This window comes from Schistocerca nitens, chromosome 11, assembly GCF_023898315.1.
Source record: "Schistocerca nitens isolate TAMUIC-IGC-003100 chromosome 11, iqSchNite1.1, whole genome shotgun sequence".
In the NCBI taxonomy this organism is placed as follows: domain Eukaryota; kingdom Metazoa; phylum Arthropoda; class Insecta; order Orthoptera; family Acrididae; genus Schistocerca; species Schistocerca nitens.
The window spans coordinates 41330137-41343336 of NC_064624.1; the positions used below are offsets into that span (position 1 = coordinate 41330137).

Here is a 13200-nt window from a genome sequence, read left to right on the forward strand (position 1 = left end):
TAGGAAATGTAGCACAATTACCAGCAGAAAATAACGAACTTTGTGGGTTGACAAGATCACGATCATTCAACAGAGTGTAAATTTGTCAGACAAAAGTTTAATTGCTACTTGTCCTGGTAAAGCAACTGACAATGACCAGGTCTTCACCTTCAGTATCTTGCTCAGATGCAAGGTTGGTCTAATGAAGTATTATTGACTGTTCCAAAGAGACTAAAAGGGGAAGTATAAACATATTTAGGCTATACAGGAGCTCTGAAGGGAGCCACAACATTCCAAGAATTTAAAGAAGGGTTAATTCAAAGATATATGGAGCAAAATAGTGCCAAACACTACAGGGAACAACTAGCGGCAATAACTAAGAAAAATACAAAAACTGTGGAACAATTTGCAGATAGGATGAGAAAAATTAATGCATTAGGGTAGGATGCTGAGGTCACTGATATTTTGCAGGAAGCAGAGCAGAGGGTCTTCAATTCTTTTTTAAGTGGACTGCATGCAGAAATGACAAAGTGTGTGTGTACAGGATGTCCCACAGATTTGCGCACAGCAGTGCAGTTAACTACAGAGTGTGAGGAGATCAATTTGTTGACTGGAATGCAGGGCAAATGGACACTGTTCGCAACTAATATGAAACATTTCAAGTTTGGACAAACAGGCCATATAAGGACGAAGTGTCGCCAGCCTCATGGTGATGTGAATAAGTAAGCAATTGGACCCACCACAGCACAGACAGCAAGGAGTGGGAATAAAGACATCACACCATTAGGACAGTGGACTTGGGCACCCACCTGGATACGGCTTAATTGAAAAAATAATTAGAGATTTTGGCACACTAAATTGAGGGCTATGACCTGATTCTGGGATTAGATTTCTTTTATCAGCATTGTGCCATAATCAACTTCCAGCTACACAGGGTGGAACGTGGCAGAAAAATGGTTCAGTTAGGTTAAGTCAAGGTAGAGAGGTGGCAAGGAGAGTGTTGCGAAAGGTGAATCAATTAAACCATGAACACCCATAGAAAGACTTGATACACATGATTATGTATCTAAGGGTACTGGGAAATTACTTTGGGTCACTGTTGAGTCTAGCTTGCCGGTAGGAATTGTGTGTGTGATGGAACCATTAGAAGAGAATGAAGTATTAGATCACGTGGGTTGTTTATTTAACAGACATATCATGCACATACCAGTTTCTATGTACCATTTAAGCACATAGGGCATATGATTAACAAATCATTTGTTAATTGCTAATATGAATATCTTGGAGGAAGAAGAAGAATGGGACATGTGGGGAGTCGGCCATGGAGAATTGCCAGCAAAAGTGAAGCCTCTAGAGGGAAGCAATAGGAAACAGGTAAGAAAACTACCTTTGGAATTCAATGATTTATTTTTTCCAAATGGACCATTATCAGGTACGCATATTACATAACACTGCATACCAATAGGAAATAAATCCTCAGTCTACCACAAACCATACAGAATAGCTAGGAACTTTCACCCAATTTAGGAGTTATAAATCTATCAACAGCTGAAAGATGGAATAACTGAAGAATGCAATGTCAGCGGAATAGTTGTGTAAAAAATATAGGTTTTGGTTTGATTAGACACACCTAATGTGAAAACAATAACGGATGCCTACTCTTTCCCAAACATCACAGAAACTATGGATAATTTAGAGCTATGCTAATGTTTTTCAACAATGGATTTGAAGAGTGATTATCACCAGATAGAGCCTGCACCACAGGACTGACACAAAACAGAATTTCTGGAACCCTGGGGCCACTACTAAATCAGACGGATGCCATCCTCATTAAAAATGCACTTGTAACATTTCAGAGATTGTTGGACGCAATACCCAGAAGTCTGAAACCATGGTAACGCTCTGTGTATCTTGGTGACATAATTGTCTATGGAAGTGATATCAAACAGCATATGCAGCGATTAAGGAAAGTATTCTTAAGGTTAAAAGCAGTGAAGTGAACACTGAGTATAGAAAGGAGATACCACAAGATGGAGTTAAGACAGACCCAAGATTAATTAGAGCTGTATGGGAATTTCCTGTACCTTAATCTGTAGAAGAGTTGCAATCATTCTGGACTTGTGAACTATTACCAGTGGTTGACAAAAGGATATGCCGATATTGCCTGAAGGTTACACAATTGTTAAAAGAAGGGTACCAAGTTTGTGTGGTCAGAACAGTGCCAGCATGCTTTTGAGGAGTTAAAAGAAGCTTTAACATTGAGTCCAATTGTGGCGTTTTCTGATTTTAATAGCAAATTTGTTTTATTATGTGATGCATAAAACTATGCACCAGGCTGTGTCTCATCAGAAAAGGTGGCATGTGCAGAACATTTAGTAGCTTACGCTCAAGGCAACTGAATTCTGAAGAATGAAATTATTCCACAATGGAGAATGGATTCGCATATTTCAAATTTTATCTGTAAGGTAAGCATTTAGAGTAATAACAGATCATGTGGCATTAAAATGGTTGTTGGGGTTAAAGAATCCTTCCCTATAGGTTGACACGACGAACAGCAAGACTAAGCGAATAAGATTTTGAGCTTGTGCATAAAACTGAGAAGAAACATGGAAATGCAGATAGCTGAAGTAGAAAAGCAGCAGTATTACATATTACTCAGAATATCAGGGAGCTACAAACCCAAGTAAAGGTCCTGAATACGGAAGTAGTTATTACAATGGTTGCAGTCCATAGAATATAGTGTTTCAGCTACGGGTAAATTTGTTGCAAGAAGAGCAGTATTTAAAGTGTCTAAGGAAAGTACAGAAGGAACTGTCACTGAAGATGTGGTTGGTTTCAGAACCTGAGTGCAAAGACTTGCCCTTTAATTTCGAGTAGCCACAGCATCAGTGAGAACTGGTGGAAGAAAAGTTTCCATTTCCATTTCTGTAACAACAGCAGGGAAACAAGCACATCATGAGCGCTACATAATTCACGCGTATCTCATCAAGTGGGGAATACTGAAGTAACTTGTAAGAGTAACGACTCAGCGACTGTTATTAACTGCAAAAGATTAAGGAAGATATGTAGAAATGGAGGAAGCAAAGTTACAAAAATGCCACCGAGAGAAAATCATAGTCTGTCCGAGTATCATAATAAGAGTGGGGCAGGATTCCTGTGCAGTGAAATTGCTAATGGGACAAAGTAGGAAAGAGAATGCAAATAAATAGTGGTCCAGCCAGAATCATACTTTCAACAGGTCAAGGCACATGGATTGTACCCTAGCTTTGAGAAGATGGTAGTAGCAGCCACTTGTTTCAAGAAATGGAGGGGTACATCAACGAGGGTAAAATGAAAGGTGAATGCCTTCGTATTAAATAGAAGAGCATTCTACATAATGGGGCCTACTTTCTGCCTGTCCACCGTGGCTGCAGGGATAACTCACTTGAGTATTTCCCAGTCACATTTGTACTGGCCAGAGAAGCCCATGGAAGTGCCACCTGCCACGAATCTGACCAACTTAAATAAAACTCTAGGGCCAGAACTAAAGTAATCTATAAACACAGTTCTGAACCAGCAGGAGGGACCAATCTCCATGGAAACCTTAATGCAGAATATAAATTCATATTGTGAAAATCAGCACCGGAAAGAAACAACACTGACTATTGTCACACTAACCACCACAGCAGCACTAGTTCTGCTGAGACTGGTGTTGTTCTGGTGCATAGAAGATAAAGAACACTGCCATGTTCAGACCCAGCCGTAGTTCAGATTCCACCGCGTTTGATAACCAAAACATAAAAGCAGCAGAATGAAGCAAAATGCACAGTGATATAATGTGAACAATAATTGATTTATTTTCGCTTTTAAGTGGGGAGTACAGAGTTAGAAATGACTGTGCAAGAAGCATAGTAATGAAATTAGTACCATGGTGTTCCAGTGAAGGTGCAGGTCAAGGGGCCCTATAGAAATGTGTAAGATTCACTGAAAGGGTTACGGTAACTAATTGTTAGAATGATACTTAAGAGGCAAAATAAGGCTGGAAATAACTGTCGCCAGTAACTCTGGTGTAATTGGTAGTATAGTTTGGTCAACTCCTGTTAACTCAGACACTGCTCTGATTGTTAAACGGCGATCTTGTCGAACAAGTTTACCGATTTTTTCAATGTTTGCATCAGTTTTTGCTGACAATGGTCTGCCAGTGCGAGTGTCATCACTGGTGTCTTCGCGGCCATCTTTAAATCGTTTAAACCACTCAAACACTTGTGTTCGCGATAAACAATCATCGCCGTACACTTGTTGTAACATTACAAACGTTTCACTTGCAGATTTTCCTAGTTTGAAACAAAATTTGATGTTAACACGCTGTTCTTTCTGTACACTCAACATTTTCCGACGCACAGACAAAACGTCAACTACTTAAAACAGACGCCACGGGCAGACTGAGTGCAGGAGGCAGATGAAACTCGAGCAGTAGGCGGAGCGAGAGTCACGTGACAGGCCATGCGACTTTCAGCCTTATTGCATTCGTTTTATTGTTTCACCAGTACTAGTCCGGTTTTTTTCTAGCCACACCTCGTACTTGTAAAAGGCCTATACAGGAAAAGCATAACCTCTGCACCCAGAGGGAGGGAACACCAAGGGGTACAGAGCTAAAATGAACACCACAATAACACAAAATAGAGGACACTTAAAAGGAGCAGAGCAAATAGTTGACTAGAGTAAAACAGACTACAGTGGTTGATGGATCAGGTTAAAGGTCAACCACTCAACTACAAACGAAGAACCTCCAGCTGGAAAGTGTTGATAGAGGTACCAACACAACTTACTACCATAAAAGACACTATTTTGGTATCCACTTCACATTTAAAAGTCGCTGGAGTGGGTCTAGCCTGAGAAATCATGCGAGAATGCCCATACTAGAGTGAGTGATAAAACCCAGCTGCATGGATAAAACGTAAAACAGAGTTAGCTATAGAGGCATCGTCACCGAGAATTAAAGGAAGTGCAGCTGTTAAATTAAAGGACTCCCACAAGGGGGCTAAAAGGGGGCAGTGCATCAGAAGATGGACCACTGTCAGCCCTGCATCACAGCGACACTTGGGCGGGTTCTCACGACGAAGAAGATAGCTGTGGGTCAACCGCATATGTCCAACTCGCAGACAGCAGAGAACAACTGAGTCCCTATGCGTGGTCCTCAAGGATAAGTTCCATATGGCCGTGGATGACTTTACCATGCGGAGCTTATTTGGCGTGTTCAAGACAGACCATTCAGAGCTCCAGACATCATGCACCTTGCGATGTAGGGCTGACTGGAGGTCTCTTTCCACGAGACCAAGCTCCAGGGCTATCGAAGTGGTGGCCTGCTTGGCCAATCGACACGTTTGTTTCCTGGAACGCCGATGTGGCCTGCAGTCCACACAAACGTTGCTGAACGACCACAATCGGAGAGAGCAGAAACAGCATCTTGAATACCCTGTACAAAAGAGTCCCGAGAGAAACACTGGTCAAGTGCTTGCAATCCACTCAGGGAGTCACTGCATATGACAAATGACTCCCCAGGGCAGGAGGAAAGGTGATCGAATGCACGATAAAGAGCAACCAGGTCTGCACTGAAAACACTGCTCCTGCAAGGCAGGGAATGCTGCTCAACGTAGTCGCCGTGAATGAAAGCAGCAAACCCACTGCGTCTATCGACCACAGAACCATCGGTGTAGACTACATCTGCATCGCGAAACGAGGCAAGAAGAGCCAGGAATTCTTGACAAAGACTGGCAGGTGGAACGGAGGCCTTGGAGTCACAGGACAAATCCAAGCAAAGCTGCAAGTGAGGGAGGGACCAAGGAGGGGTAGAAGAAGAGGGCCGGAAGGATGGAGCAAGAGGAAAGGACTCAGGTGACGAGAGAAGGGAATGAACGATGACTGCGATTAGGAGACCTGACCTAGGCTGCCATCATGGGGAGGGGAGTGCAGAAGATGGAAAAAGGAGCCTGCGGTTTGGGTGGTCGGGGTGGCATGGATGCGGGCGATGTACAATGCAAGCAACTGTTGTCGGCGGAATCGCAGGGGAGGGATTCCAGCTTCTACAACAAGGCTAGTCACCGGACTAGTGCGGAAGGCACCTGTCGCCAGTCTGACGCCACAATGCAGAATCGGGTCGAGGATCTGCAACATTGAATGTGCTGCTGAGTCATACACCACGCTCCCGTAGTCGAGACAGGACTGGACTAAGGCCTTATAGAACTGTAGAAGGGTTGTTTGTGCAGCCCCCCCAAATGGTGTGGCTGAGGCAGCGAAGGACGTTGAGGTGCCGACAGCACCGTTGTTTAAGCTCGCGAAGATGAGGTGTCCAATTGAGCTGAGCATCAAACAGCATGCCAAGGAAGCGATGCCCTATGAAGGAGTTCATTGGCAAGGTAGAGCTCTGGATGGAGGTGGACCGTTCGACGACGACAGAAATGCATCACTCAGGTCTTGGGGGCTGAGAACTGAAAACCATGGTTGGACGCCCAAAGATGTGCCTTACGGGTAGCTCCCTGCAGCCGCCATTTAGCGACACTGATGCTTGGGGAACTGTAATAAAGACAAAAGTCATTGGCATATAGAGAGGAACAGACCGATGAGCCCATCACAGCCGCAAGACCATTAATCACCACCATAAAGAGGGGAACACTAAGAACCGAGCCCTGTGGCACACCGTTCTCCTGAATATGAGGAGAGCCAAAATAAGTGCCAACTTTGAGCCGAAAGGAGCGATTGGAGAGAAAACTCCTTAGAAAAATCGGAAGTGGACCCTGTAAGCCCATTCGTGCAGTATAGCAAGGATATGATGGTGCCAGGTGGTATCGCACGCTTTCCGAAGATCAAAGAAAACAGCAACTAGATGTTCTCGCCGAGTAAAAGCTGTACAAATAGCCGACTAGCGAGACTAAATTGTCGATCGCTGAGCGGCCCTGACGGAAGCCCCCCCTGTTGCTGGGCTAGGACGCCCCGAGCTTCGAGGACCCACATGAGCCGCCGACTCACCATCCGTTCCAAGAGTTTGCACATAACGTTGGTAAGGGTGATAGGGCGATAGCTATCAACCACCAGCGGACCTGCACCATGTTTCAGCACCAGGATGGTAACGCTATCCTGCCAACGAGTTGGGAAAACACCCTCCGTCCAGATGCGGTTAAACAGGGCGAGTAATTCACACTGACAGTGCGCCAAGAGATGGCAGTTTCTGTTGTGAATTTGTGGAGAGGTATCGGGGCAAGCTGTAAGGGCACTTCGGAACTCCCATTCACTAAATGGGGCACTGTATTGTTCCCAACGGTGCGTGCAAAACGACAACTGCGTACGCTCAGCCTGCTCTTTAATGGTGCAGAATTCTGCACTCTAGCCTGCTGTCACGGAAATACGAGCGAAGTACTCTGCCAGATGTTCGACGATGGCGATTGGGTCAGTACAAAGTGTACCCCGAAGAGAAAGGCAAGGAAAAGGTGCATGAGGGCGAAAGCCAAAAATGCGCCGAACCCGCGACCACACCTGAGATGGGGAGGTGTGAGAACCTATGATGGCAACATATCGTTCCCAGCAGTCTTGTTTGCTCCGCCGGATTAACCGCTGAGCCCAGGCCCGCAGCAGTTAAAAGGCAACCAAATTCTCTAGCAAAGGATGATGCCGGTGTCATTGCAGGGCTCGCTGGCGGTCCCGGATAGCTTCTGCAATCTCTGGTGTCCACCAAGGAACTGACTTACGCCTTAGGGTACTTGAAGAGCAGGGGACAGTTGCCTCAGCAGCAGAAACATGGGCCATAGTGACCTCGTCCACTGCCAAATCAATGTCACCAGGAAGCGGAGCAATGGCCATAGTAGCTAAGGTGTAGGCTGCCCAATCAGCTCCATGAAGAGACCATCGTGGCAGCTGGTCAAGGGGTTGGGATTGATGAAGAGAAACCAGGATAGGAAAGTGGTCGCTACAACAGAGGTCGTCGTGAACCCTCCAACTGAGGTATGGAAGAAGACCAGGGCTACTAAGAGAGAGGTCAATGGCCGAGTATGTACCATGAGTGAAGCTAAAATATGTGGTAGCACCAGTGTTAAGGAGGCAAATGTCCTGCTGTGTCAAGAGAGCCTCAACATTCCTACCCTGGCCCGAGATCTGGGCCCCACCCCATAAAGGGTGGTGGGCATACAGTCCCCCAAAAGGAGGAATGGTGGGGGGAGCTGGGCGAACAAGGCAGCTAGGTCGGCAAGAGGGACAACCTCATCCAGGGGAAGGTAGAGGGAACAGATGGTAAGCTCTATTCCTGCCCGGATAGGTAGAGGGAACAGATGGTAAGCTCTATTCCTGCCCGGATTCTAACAGCCACAGCCTCGAGAGCCGTATGAAGTGGCACTGGGGCACTAGGAACAGTGGCAAGAACATAAACACAGACACCACCAGACACCTTGTCGTATTCTACGAGGTTCTTATAGTAACCCTAGTAGCCCCAGAGGGAGGGGGTCTGTCGAACAGGAAACCACGTTTCCTGTTGGGCCAGACAAGTGGCAGGGAAGCAGCACAAAAGCTGTTTCAACTATAGCAAGGTGATGGAAAAAGCCACTGCAATTCCATTGAAGGACAATGGTATCCAACTGTGAAGACATGAGAGACCATGGGAGGGGAGGGGGGGGGGGAGGAAGCTTGCCGCCACCAATTGCGAAGTAGCCTGATCAACTTCCATAGGAGCTGCGGGTCGAGCAACATCTAGCTCCTGAGTGGATGCTAGATTCTCCACATCATCTTCAGGTGCTGTGGTGAACTCCTTTTCTGTCTCTATGTCCTTCTCCTTTTGCTTTTGCTTCAGCCACTGGCTAACATCTGGAGGGGCAGTAACCGTGGAAGGGAGGGCACCAAGTGATCCATTCCACGCGAGGGGAGCCGGAGGTGGTGTGCACTTCTCCGGCTCAGAGGTGGGGACTGAAGTCCCCAAAGGAGGAGGGGTTGTTACTCCCGATAGGGGAGCAACAGAAGAGGGTGTTCCCCAACTACCTGGGGGGCAGGAATAGACAAATAGTGGTTGAGCTTGGGCCCTCGTCGCCAGGGATGGCGACACCGATGAAATGCGCACAGGGTGAAGTTGGTCGTACTTGCATTTGGCCTCTGTGTAAGTGAGCCTGTCTAAGGTCTTATACTCCATGATCTTCCGTTCTTTTTGATAAACTGTGCAGTCTGACGAGCAAGTTGAATGTTTCTGTCCGCAATTGACACAAACAGGGGGCGGCGAACATGGGACGTTGGGGTGGGAGGTATGTCCACAATCCCGACAGGTAGAGTTGGAGTCACATCTCGATGACATATGCCCAAACCTCCAGCACTTAAAGCAGCGCATGGGAGGGGTGATGTAAGGCTTAACATCACATCGATATATCACCACCTCGACCTTCTGGGGCAGGGTGTCACCCTCGAAAGCCAAGATGAAAGCGCCGGTGGCGAACCTACTATCTTTAGGTCCCCTGAAGACACGTCGTACAAAGTAGACACCGCAGCGTTCCAGATTTGCACGGAGCTCGCCATCACACTCCAAAAACAGATCACGATGAAAAATAAGTCCCTGAACTATATTGAGGCTCTTATGAGGCGTAATGGAGACTGCAACATCACTGAACTTGTCACAAGCAAGCAATTCCCGTGACTGTGCTGGGGATGCTGTCTGTATGAGGACTGCTCCAGACCTCATTTTAGACATGCCCTCAACTTCTCCAAACTTATCCCCAAAATTTTCACAAAAAACTGAGGCTTTGTGGTCAGAAATGTGTCCCCATCTGTTCGGCTGCAAACCAGAAATCGAGGAGAGGAGAATATGTCGCACCAGGTAATTTAGACTGCCGTTCCTCCCCTGGTGTGGACAGGGAAGGGAACAATTGAGGGTCATACCGTAAAGCATTGAACTTTCCTTTTTTAGAAACTCATACTTGCACACTATTCGTATTTCGTTTCATGGTGGTCCCATGAGCAGCTAGGGGAAGGAATGTCCACCCACACAGAGCCCCGCTTGCCTGGGTAAGCCTAATACAACCAGGGGGCGGCAGGTTCCCCAGAGGTCACCCGCTAGCAACTGTTCTACCTCAACAGCCATGCATCTCCTCAGCACAAAGCACACCTTGAGATTGAGTTTTTTTTTTTATACAGGTTTATACCATCCTCACGACCCAGGCAGTTAAGCCAAGATCCCGGGGCTCTGTACCGTACAATGTTCCACCATCACACCTTACGGTGGTCATTGAAGCGTGCTCAAAGCTTACGGTATTGAGGACTGGTGGTGCTTCCCAATCCCCAGCTCAGGGACCCCGGGGTCGCCAAGCCCGTACCCAACAACTAAATGCTGAGCCCCCTGAGGGGCATTATCTTTTGTGGATGCTTTTTGTTGCTGCTTTGTTTGGGCTCAATCATTCCTTTCTTTTCCTTATTTTAGCACAAAGTCACCATTTCTGATCAGCATAATGTAGAGGGCAGGAATGATTAGTGTTGTTCACAAATAACTGATTACAGACAAGCAATAATGCGCATATGGCCATACATTTTTGTGATTTTGGTTTAGTGCATGTGGTATCCATACACCCTATTTTTGAGCCTTACCCATTGCATGCAAATATTGGAAGGTCATGAAGAGATCACAGTTCATCGAATTTGCCAGTTCTCAAGTACAGTGACAGGGATCATTGTGAATTAATGCATTTAAATGATCTCCATCAAGCCCTGAAGGTAAGTCACTAATGGAAAAACAATTCTCCTTAGAATGAAAAAACAATTTTCTTGCCAAGCTCTGTCCAAAGGTATTAAACACAAACAGGATGCAAATGTTTCTGGCTGCCTCCATTGCTTTTACACCTATATAGAACCCAACAGTGCTCCTATTTCTCCACTGGGCACTCCACTATCTAGTGGCCACAGTTCCACTTAGTATCTTCAAATGACAAAATGACAATGTGTAAACTCAAAGAGCAACAGTTAACTACAAATGAAAAATGACAATTGATAAATAAATCCTCAGCAACAAGTATACCAACATGCAAAACTAATGTCAATCAACTTATGCACCAACCTAATATTTAGGAAAAAACTGAGATAATATCAGGCCATAAAAACAATAATTTCTTAACAGTAGCTGAAAAAAACTGGGGGGGAGGGGGCGAGTGACCATTGAAATTAGATTCATCAGACTCAGTCAGGAAATGTATAGTTGACCAGACATCAGGTGAATGGTCAAATCAGTCACAAGAATCATCTGCTGACAGAAGCAGGAACTCTTCTTGTTATGATTGTAACAATCTAATAACTAAAATATTGTGCTGACTTTACAGCATGACTGAAATATGCAGTATAAGTGTAGAAACCTTATTGGCATCACGTTACAACCTTCATCTCCCTTTACTCAGGAAACTACGGTGTTAAATGAATTACACTTACAAGAACTGAATCTTACCTTAGCAACAAAAACTGGGTCACAGTAATAAATGATACCTTGGGAGGAAAACTGAATACAGAATGGAGAAACAATCATACCATGTCCCACAGGGTTCAGCATTTGATTTATCCTGACCTAAAACCATTGCAGGTACCTTCAAAACCTGCAATACTTGCTGATGACACCAAGTACACTGATAACTGGCAAACACATTCATACTAGAAACAACCAGGAAAATAAAGGAACACACTTTCAACTAGTTTACAGGCAATGTAACAAACAATTCAACCTTTATACTTACATAAGCACACTTGATGCAATTCCAAACAAATCCAAATGACTTACAGATACAAGGAGATATCAATGACAGGCACTGAATGAGAATGCGTAAGTTCTTGGGCATTTGGATGGATATTAAATTAAGGAAGCACCAGCATGAGAATGAGTTAACCAAAAAGCTCGCATCTCTTTGCCTTGCAATTAATGAATGTTCTTCCAGAGTGTCAGCTTGCAGAGATGCTTCCTAGCATGCTTTCACTCAGTACTATCCTATAGTCTGACCTTATAGGACATGGCAGCTATGAACAAATTAGTATTTATCCTATACAAGCTTGTAGTACCAATGATGTGATGATGACAACTGAACACCTTGCATAAACCTCTTCACTGACCTAGGGAATCTTGCGCCTACATCTGACTATGGAACTCCCTATTGGCTTTTACATTAAGTAACAAATATTTATTTGTAGTGGCCTGTCCCAGAACATATTTCCAAAAACAAGTCAAAACTCCAAAAGACGCTATCATAATTGCCTCCAGGTGAGTAGTGTTGAGGGGATCAACTCGAGAAGTTTACCATTTTGTTGATCCCATTTCAACTGAAACCCAAGTAGACACCAAGGAATTGTATGCAGTATGTATCATTTAGTCTGTGACCAGTAATATCTACATCTTCCAGTAGCAGGTCATTTCTAATTAAATTGCATGTTATAAAATGAGTCGTCAAGGGATGACTTGAACTGGTAGCTGCAACATTAATAAGGGTAATGTGCTGTGCAATGTGGGACAGGAAGTTTGTTGGTAGTGATCATGATTTATTATTAAACTCAGGGGATGTGATAAACAGTTTAGTGAGATTGGCACTCAACTGAATCTGAAGAGAAGGGAATTCTGTAACAAACTGAAGAAAATTGACAATATTAGAAAACACATAGATCAACCAAAAACAGAAGAGATGGAAAATTATCAGAAATATCATTGTTCATATGGATTGTGTACCACTGTATTGGAACCTGCACAAAAGAACACTTCTGAACAGTTAGCTGCCTGAGGGATTGATCAGCTATAAGGGGCTGCAGACCTGACCTGGAAATTTGCTTCATCTCACAGTATGCTATCTCCTATTGGCAGGAGTTTGTGAAAGGCTCCACCTATGTGCCTCCCTTCCAACATCATTGGATGAATACTACATAAGAACAGCAGTGAATTTCCTACACTGACGTGCTTGGAAATACATGGATCAATTCTATCACATGGTTGCTTAAATGTGTCTAAAAGAATTTTGATATTTATGATCAGCAAATGATAAATCTGATCCTAAACACAGCTGTTAAAAGCACCTTAATATTATATGTGCACACACACAAATTGTGATCAATGGGAAGATCATATGGTTCCTTTGTAAATAAAGGCTTTGCAGGCATGTATAGAAATAAAAATCGGACCCCAATTCTGTACCTTTATTTAATACAAAGTTATAGCTTTGTGAAATCTGATGATTTTAAACATCCTGAAGAATTGCTTATACA

General features: G+C 44.5%; 1 protein-coding gene across 5 annotated transcripts in view; it reads right to left on the minus strand.

The window, feature by feature from the left end:
* Positions 1 to 13200, minus strand: part of LOC126213240 (zinc finger protein 726-like) — a 116315-nt gene that overhangs the window by 45155 nt on the left and 57960 nt on the right. The gene's annotated exons all lie outside the window — the stretch shown is intronic.